This window comes from Electrona antarctica, assembly GCF_951216825.1.
Source record: "Electrona antarctica genome assembly, chromosome: 2".
In the NCBI taxonomy this organism is placed as follows: Eukaryota; Metazoa; Chordata; class Actinopteri; order Myctophiformes; family Myctophidae; genus Electrona; species Electrona antarctica.
Genome location: NC_136807.1, coordinates 55,692,991 through 55,702,990, shown reverse-complemented (window position 1 = coordinate 55,702,990; position 10,000 = coordinate 55,692,991).

Below are 10,000 nucleotides of genomic sequence, written 5' to 3'. Positions count from 1 at the left end.
CGTCTATAGAAGACGGTGGAACCATTGGCGCCCTGACTGTATGTCAGAAACATAAACAATGTGGGATATATATATATATGTGCCTTTTTATGTATTTGTTATTTATTTATTGTGTTGTGTTGTATAATTGTGATATGGATCTCCCAGCCGGGGTTTTGAGATTGAGTTTCATACATCGCTGTAGTCCAACTACAGAGACAGAGTTCAGTTATTTTAGTACAAAATCACCCCAAGGGGTCTCTGTGCACTTTACAGCATTATTACATCAAAAAACAAATCAAAGACACAAATAGCATAGCAATAAAAAAACATAGTAAAACATGGTAAAAGGTGCATAGCTATGGATCATACAGGTTAAAACTAGGCGGAACCGTATAGTGCATAGAGAAAAGGTGTGTTTTTAGCCTCGACTTGAATATGTCCAGGGAGTTTGCATTTCTGACATCCTGAGGGAGAGCGTTCCAGAGACAGGGGGCACGATGTGTGAAAGCTCTGCCCCCTGTTGGGCCCAATATTTTTGACAAATCAATTTTTGTAGCGCAAAATAATACTAGTGTACCAAATGCACTCTTTACTGACGGTGTATACTGACATTTGCAGCTCAACAAAAGCTAATTTATCCTAGAGTCTGACGGAGGACAAATTTCACCATAGATTAAAATCTAACGATAAACAACAACAACGACGATTATTATCAAATCAAATCAAATCAACTTTATTTGTATAGCACATTTAAAAACGACTCTCATTGTACCAAAGTGCTTCACAGGACAGAGAAAACAATACAATACAGTGCAATACAATACAATACACCAGTGTAAAATAAAGCAATAAAAACAATGCATTGATTGATTGATTGAAATATTTATTAACAGTTTGCAGAATTACAGTACATTTCAAGCACAAACTCAATACAAAGACTGTTAACTGTGAGTGGACAACCCAATTAAGCATTACACTTGTTTACAAGAGGGTCCACCTTGTTCAATTCATCAAAACATTTAGAGACGTACACATATACACTTCTATATAGTCAAAGAACAGAACAGGAATTCATCATAAAGGAGGTAAAAAGGGAAAAGAAACATATACAGTGAGGGGAAAAAGGGTGGGCGGTGGGGGGGGGGATTCAGATTTTACGGGGGGCAGTTTCGAATTGCAGCCGTCCGTAGGTGCCCTTTGAGAGCGGTTTTGAAGGAGTCAAGCGATGCGCATGTCTTAATGACTGTTGGTAGGGCGTTCCACATTTTGGTGGCATAAAATAATTTAGTCCCTTGTTTAATAGTTATGGTACAGAGAAGAAAATCATTAAGAGCAGTTTAAAAGCAACAAACATATCCTATGTATTAAAGTGCAAGAGCATCAGGGGGATTGAAAGGCTTGTGAATATAGGAATGTTTTGAGTCTTGACTTATAGCTTTCAATGGAGGGGGCAGACCTGACAGCAAGGGGGATGCTGTTCCATAGTGTAGGACAGGGTTCCCCAATAGGCGGCCCGCGGGCCGCCTATTGGGGAAGAATTGGCCCCTGGAAGAATTCAAAAAATAAAAAAAAATAAAAGGTTTTTGTTTTGTTTTGGGGGAGTCTCCCAGATATAAATGGCATTAAATGGGGGTCAGTAGCCTATGCATGTCAAACTGGGCACCCCCTCAAGGACCACTGGTGGTCCCCGGACTACTGGTTGAGAACAATTTTTAATTAATTAATGAAAAAATAAAAAACCCAATTTTTCGCGCGTGCGGACTCGGCCCCCAGCCTGGTTCCCTAGTCAAAATATGGCCCTTGAGGAAAATTAATTGGGGAACCCTGGTGTAGGAGCTGCGACATCAAAGGCTCGGTCGCCCCTGAGCCTCTTCTTTGTCGCTGGAATTGCTATAGGAGTCGTCTGTCTGCTGACCTGAGGGTCCTAAGTGGAGGAGGGATATAATAGGAGGTCATTGATGTAGGAGGGGGCCAGTCCGTTTTGGTGTTTTAAGCATTATGTTATACTTTAGCTATTGAAAAATAGCAGATCTACAAGCTCATAGCGCGGCACCGATTGCCGCGCTACGAGCTTGTAGATCTGCTATTTTTGAAAAATCGTGAAAATGTGGCGAAAGTCTTTGAATATATTATTTCAGAATGAACGCTTTCAACTCAAATATTTGCTTCTGAGGGGTTCCTGGAATAACATATTTTCAGATGGGGGTCAGTGGCCAATTACATATCATTTTTGGGGTCCTAGCTTGACATGAAATATTGAGCACCACTGATACAGAACACTGTCAGAATTTAGAATACATTTTTTTAATTTCGACGTCAGGCCTAAATGGGTTAAAGGAAGACTTAGGGCGCGTTCGGAAATAGCGCACTGGGCAATGCAAACTAATAGGCGAGTGAGCTCAACGGATTCGAATCGCAGCCAGTAGGCTCCCAGACTATACATGCAGTAGGTCGATAAGATCAGCCTTGATAAGTAACCTACTACTGGGAATTGTCGGTTGATATATACCATTGGAAGCGTGGTGGTGCGCTCCGGTGAGGTGTTTCCAAACTGCGCCCTTAGGCTTCGTACACACATGAAGAACAACTGTGCTGTTCATCACACACAACTGTTTGGTCAAACCACGTGACTTCCATTGGAAAAGCATTGAGGCGGCCATGAAACACGGACAGCACAGAGCATGTTCGTCTGATATGTGTGTACGAAGCCTTAGAGATTTGACCGTGCGGCCGGCCTGGCCCGGCCCGGCCGTACTGGACCGCCATGCGTGGTGTCAGGTGCCTTGTGGCGCCGACGGATAAAACGCTTTGCCTGCACACACGCACACGCACACAACGCTGTCGCCCCGAATCACATGACTTCTCGGAACTGCTCATCCCTTCAGACAGGGCGGGGCTGGGAAGGACGACAGGCTGTGATGTCATAGAGGAAGATCTGTGTGTGTGTGTGTGTGTGCGCGCGCGTGTGACGTGCGTGTGCGACGTGCGTGCGTGTGTGTCTGTGTGTGTGTGTGTATGGTAGAATAGAAATCTGAGAAATTCTAGATTTTCAGTGGTTTTCAACCAGTTGGTCCTTGAGGGGGTTCCAGGTGGTCCCCTGCAGCTAAATCATGGAGAGTTCGTAACCAAATGGACCCTTATAGATCTTTAACTCTTGAGGGTATATTTAGTTTCATGTTTACACTTTCAAGAGTTAAATTATTGTTAAACATCTGCATTACGTAATTTACAAGAAGTCTATACACAGTTAGAGAACGTAGAAGAATTGTTATTCTGATCAACGTTGTTCTCCTAAATGGTAAATGGTAAATGGTGCATTTATATAGCGTCTTTATCCAAGGCGCTTTACATAGATTGTGCATTACATTCACCCATTCACACACACATTCATACACCGATAGCAGCGGCAACCATGCAAGGCACCAACTAGCACATCGGGAGCAATTAGGGGTTCAGTGTCTTGCTCAAGGACACTTCGACAGTAACTCTGGGGGAGCCCGGGTTTGAACTGGCAACCTTACGGTTACCATCCAGGCACTCTACCCCTGAGCCACCGCCGCCCTCTCCTAATGCAGGGTTCCCCAATAGGCGGCCCGCGGGCCATTTACGGCCCGCGGAGCGCCCCCTTGCAGCCTGCGGAAGAATTATATATATAAAAAGAAGCCTATGCATGTCAAACTGGGCATCCTTTTCAAATGGGGTCTTGCCCTGAAAAGGAATTTTCAGGGCAAGACCTCGACCTCACGCATGCGGACTCGGCCCCCAGCCTGGTACCCTAGTCAAAATATGGCCCTTGAGGAAAATTAATTGGGGAACCCTGTCCTAATGGTACCAACATCAATACAGCATGGAATTGTGGACAAAATCATATCCAACGACAACAACATAATCTAAGTCTTGTGTCTGAGAGGTTAAATTAAAAAAAAATGGCTCAAATACCCCAAAAAAATAAAAAATAAAAAATCACACCTGTGTGAACTGAGTGGTGCAACTCCCCTCTCCCCCTGCCTCTCTCTCTCTGTAATTAGCACTATAGGCAACAGTGCAACACTATCTCTCTCTCTCTGTTTCTAGCACAACAGCGCCACATTTTCCCCTACTGGTACTCATAGCCACACACACAGGTTAACACGGACATTGCTGTTCCTTGGAGTGGTTGCACCACTCAAAAACTCTGTTTTTTGAGCTAATTTACACTAATTAGCCCGCGGACCCCCACTTGTAGAGATATGCCAGGGACCACCATAAGAGAAGAATTTTACGGCTGATTATCAACCAGTTTAATTTCAAGGACCCCCAGTTTGACATGCATTAGTCTACGGACCCCCCATTTAATGGCATTTCTCTCTCTGAGACCCCGATTTATACTGTAAAATCAATGTTAATTTAACTCTGAGAGTGTACAAATGGAACTACCCCTTTTCCACCGTTTGGGAACCAGTTCAGTTCAGAACCAGTTTTTATTCCATGAGCCAGAGCTCCAAAATTGGAACGTTAATTATGAATTGAGTGGGCAAAACCATACCTATATTAAATTGTTTATAGGATCAATATAAGTAAATTAATATATGATAACCCTTCCACAGTAGTAGCTTTTTATTTTTTTGTGTGCATATTTTCCTATATATAATGCCTAATTTTAAAAATTAAATTTGTAATTTGTAATATTTGTAATATTGTCTTTGTGTAAGTAACCAACTGGGCAAGTTTCATGGGTGATAACAATTTAATATGGTTTTGCCCACTCAATTCATAATTAACATTCCAATTTTGGAGCTCTGGCTCATGGACTTAGGGCCGATTCATACTCCTATTTTAGAGCCGAATAAAAGTCGGTTGGGCTCTGTAGAGCCTACAATGTGACGTCATTTGAGGTTAGGGGGGGGGGGGGCTACTGAACATTTCTGACGGTAAAATAGGAGTATGAATCGGCCCTAAGAACCAAAAAGAACTGAACAGGTTCCCGACCGGTGGAAAAGGGGCCTCGGAGTTGCAGCCCCATGCAAAAGGGTCCATTTGGTTCCAAACTATCATTTAGCTGGGGACCACCTGGAACTCCTTCAAGGACCCCTGGCCACTTTGGGAACCACTGGTTTATGACACCTCTTCGCCCCTTCCTTCCTTCCTCCATGTGTTTAATGTTATTTAGCTTGTAGAAAATCTCACATTTTACTTCCTGGCTGTGAGCCTTTTATTTTTGAGTGGTGCAAACCACTCCGACAACCAGCTTTGTCTGTACCCGTGTATGTGTGTGTGTACCTGCGTACCTGTACGTGGGGCCCAAAAGAATGAGCATGGTTACTATGGTCACTGACATTACGTCAGACCACAGCTGATCAGGCTATATAAGACCTTGCACCACTCAGTTCACACGGGTGTGATTTTTTATAAGTAAAAGAACAACCAACAACAACGACATAACGTTTTCTCCAAACAACAAACCCCCTCCTCGAACGCCACAGCAAAGTATAATCAAAAGTGATGTATGTTCGTATCCCTTCAAGGCCCCCGCTATATATGCGCGCGTGTGTGCGTGTGTGTGTGAGAGAGAGAGCCATGCACACAGTGCGTGCGCGCACACGCGCACAGTGTGTGTGTGTGTGTGCGTGCGCGCGTGTGTGTGTGTGTATCAGACACAGTGGCGTGCGCACACACACATACCGTAGGGAGAGCTTAATTAGAGAAAACAGCACTGTCAAAAGCATTAGGCAGAGGTACAGACTTAAGGGCATATGGTTTTAGTACTAGACCATCGGGTTCGAGGGGGAAAACACACACACAAACACTATACACTACCTCAGAGAAAGAGAGAGAGAGAGAGAGAGAGAGAGAGAGAGAGAGAGAGAGAGAGCTCCTCCAGCCATGCTAATGAAATGACTCTACTCTGGGAGTCTCTCCACCATGCTGGGTGCAAACACAAATGTTTGCCGACAACCTAACCCCGCCGCGCCACCGCCGTCTACTCAAGACTCGCGCTGCCACTGCACTGCAGTTCAAGTGTAGTACTAGTAGGCACTATAGTGGTGAGTGCCTAGTGCGCACACGGCACTATAGTGGTGAGTGCCTATAGTGCACACACGGAGATAAATGATGGTCCTTAACCCAGGAACCCCTGTTGGTGTTTTAAGCATTATGCTATGCTTTAGCTGTTGAAAAATAGCAGATCTACCAGATCATAGCGCGGCATATACTCTGTGCCAAGCTCGTAGCGCAAATCTTTGAATATATATTCTTTCAGAGCAAACGTTTTTAACTCAAATCTTTGCTTCTGGGAAGGGGGGGGGGGGGTGTCCCTGGAACAACATATTTTCAGATGGGGGTCGGCGGCCAATTACATATATTCTTTGGGGTCCTTGTCATATAGTTTGAGAACCGCTGATATAGAAACACCTCACGTCATAATTTAGAAAGCATTTGTAGAATCTGTTCTCAGCTCTACTGTAAATGGGTTAACAGTGGTTTTCAACACACTATATTTCAAAAATATATTTCCGTGAACGGAGATGACAAACAGATTACTCTGATTTCAGGAGGTGTATAGTTCCAGACTCTATATAGGACATTCAGAGATTGTGGAATATAGCTGTCTTGACTATAATACGCGAGACTACACCAAGTGAATGTGAAAGGCCCATTAGGATGATAACGTGAGACGATACAAACACAACAGTTCAAGCATTTGGACATTTCGCCGCCTATAGGGAGAGCGTGACCAGTGACCACCCACCCACTGTCCACCCACTGTCCACCCTGCACCCCAACCAACCATCCACCCACCCACCCAAACCAAAACCAACCAACCGTCCATCCATCCATGCATGCAAAAAAACAAGACACAACTGTCTCCTCTCTGCCAATTAGGCTGTGAGGACTGAGGGGAGAGAGAGAGAGAGAGTGTGTGTGTGTGTGTGTGTGTGTGTGTGTGTGTGTGTGTGTGTGTGTGTGTGTGTGTGTGTGTGTGTGTGTGTGTGTGTGTGTGTGTGTGTGTGTGTGTGCGTGCGTGTGTGTGTGTGCGTGTGTGCGTGTGTGTGTGTGTGTGTGTGTGTGTGTGTGTGTGTGTGTGTGTGTGTGTGTGTGTGTGTGTCATGTTGTCACATCCCATACACTTTAAGGCGGATTCACAGTTACACATACAGTCGTATATATATAGTCTAATAGGGAATAGGCCACTGTTTCCCAAACACTGGGTCGGGGTCCATTTGTGGGTCGCGGACCCGATGCTTGTGAGTGAATATCCCTTTCTTTTTTTTGTTTCCAAAATGTTGTCATTAACGATTGTTTTAAAACATTTTCAAAACACTTTGTGTGGATTTCCCACAAAAATATATTTTGAAAACAAGTTAAAAAAAATGTTTTTTTTTTGGGTAATAATAGAGGGTATGCGCAGTGAATGGCAGATCGAGTGACAAAGTGAATTTAATGTTGTTTAAAGTCATTTAATTCAATCAAATATTGGACTTTTCTGTTTGGATGTGGACTGTCAAAGCCAGAAAGTAGTTTTTTTTTTGGTCACTCAGTATAGGTAGGCATTCCTGCATACGTTCCGGGTATGATGATGATGATGATGATGATGATGTCACGCGCATATACCCTCTATTTCATGAATACATTTAAAAAAAATTAAGTATAGTGACAACTGACAAGTTCCGGGGGGGGGGAGGAGCTAAACAAAATTCTTTAGCCCCAGGGGGGGGGGGGGTCTCAACTCATCTGACACTGGACTCTAAGGAGTGACGTTTGGTCATCAGAGCGGAGGAGAGGAGCAATTATTTAGACTCCACGGGGGTGTCCTGTATGTTGTGACAGATCCACGCTAAGCTGTTTGCTTTGACATGGCCAAGATATTAATCCATCCGGGACGGGAACGCCTTTTGTTATACGTTAGCTATTGAAAAATAGCAGATGTACAAGCTCATGGCGGCGGCACTGAGTGCCGCGCCATGACCTTGTACATCTGCTATTTTGGGGGGGAAATCGTGAAAATGTGTGTAAATCTTTTTGGAATAATAATATATTCTTTGCCAGTTGAATGTTTTTTACTCAAATCGTTGCCCTGGAAAAAAAACATATTTTCAGATGGGGATCGGTGCTCAATTCCTTTTTTATTTATGTGGTCATAAATAAAATATATTATGTAATATAATAGTTTGAGAACCACTGATGGTTTTTCAGAAAACTGTCATGATTTAGAAGAAATTTTTTATAGAATCTGGTCTCAGTTCTAAATGGGTTAACCCATTCTGGGCGGGAACCCCTTTTGGTGTTTTAAGCATTACTATAGCTATTGAAAAATAGCAGATCTACAAGCTCACAGCGCGCCACCAAATGGCGCGCTATGAGCTTGTAGGTCTGCTATTTTTGAAATCTTTGAATATATATTGTTACAGAGAATCTTTGCTACTGTGGGGTGGTCCCTGGAACAACATATTTTCAGATGGAGGTCGGCGGCCAATGTCATAATATTTGGGGTCCTTGACATGAACATGTTTGAGAACCAGTGACAGCTGAAAACTGTCAGCATTTAAAAGGCATTTTTTAAATTTCGACGTCAGGCCTAAATGGGTTAAGCACACATGTAAGTCCGGTGTACTGTACTGTACTGTACTGTACTGTACTGTACTGTACTGTACTGTACTGTACTGTACTGTACTGTACTGTACTGTACTGTACTGTACTGTACTGTACTGTGCAGGCCTTCTGACTGTAAAATAAACAGCCTAATAATGAATGTCTCACCTTTTGTTTTGCTGTAAAAGAGTGTTTTCAGAGACACCTCAACCAGCTGCATGGAGTTTGGGTTTGACAATTTATTCTATTACAAACTATTGTTAATTTACCGTAGTCCGCCGTAGCCGTAGTCTGAAAACCCACCTTTTCAGACTCCATCATGGCCCATAGCACTTACCCTACCCCCTTAGATAGCATTTCTGTAGACTTAGATATCATTTGATACAGACTTATAGCATGTTATGTAGACAGCACTATAATTGCATTGTATGTAGTCATAGCACATCATAGTACATATGTATAGCATAGTATAGTATATATGTATAGTTTATATGTATAGTTTCATTATATAGATATTCCACTGTTACGTTCTTAGCTTTCAAGATAAATGCTTTTTTATGTGATGTATTCCCATGCTTGTTTGTTCTTGCTTAATGTAAGTCGCTCTGGATTAAGAGCATCTGCTAAATGCCTAAATTGTAAATTGTAAATTGTGACAGTGGCCCCAAACAGATACAAGTGTCTGTAGATTGAGTTGTGCAATAGAGGGTATGCGCATGCATAAAGTGAATGGCAGATCGAGTGGCAAATTGAGTGGCAAAGTGAATTTAATGTCATTTAATGCGATCAAATAGGACTTTTCTGTTTGGATGTAAGGGCTATGAAGTCCAGAAAGTAGTTTTTTGCCACTCAGTAGGCGTTCCCGCATAACTATGATGATGATGTCACGCGCATACCCTCTATTAGACCTGCTATGTGTCTTTTTAATGTATCATGTCAACTCAACACAATACGATTCAACTGCAAACTTTGTTTTTTTTGCGTTTCTATGTACAATATCTCTGCTGTGGGGAAGAAACCACCTAACTCCAAAATGTAATTTTTTTCAGGAAATGGAGAAAACCTTACATTTTTTAAAACAAAGCAATACTGCCTCATCAAAGTTGGTGTTGTGACTTCATTTATTGTTTTAGGCCTACTTCCGTGATAGGGGGAGAGGTGGTGGAGTTAGTTGCTTTAAGCATACCGTTTGAGGGTCCAGTGGAGTTAAGAGGTTTTGTCCAAAGCACTTTCCATTGGTTCAATATATTCGAAACAACACAGACGGTGTTCAATAGCACTGATTTATGCAAAAAAAACAAAACAATCGAAGGTTTCCTCCCGACAGCAACGATAACTTAATTAAAAATATTTTCATGGTTATCTTAACCCATGTTGGGCGGGAACCCCTTTTGGTGTTAGCATTATGTTATGCTTTAGCTATTGAAAAATAGCAGACCTACAAGCTCAT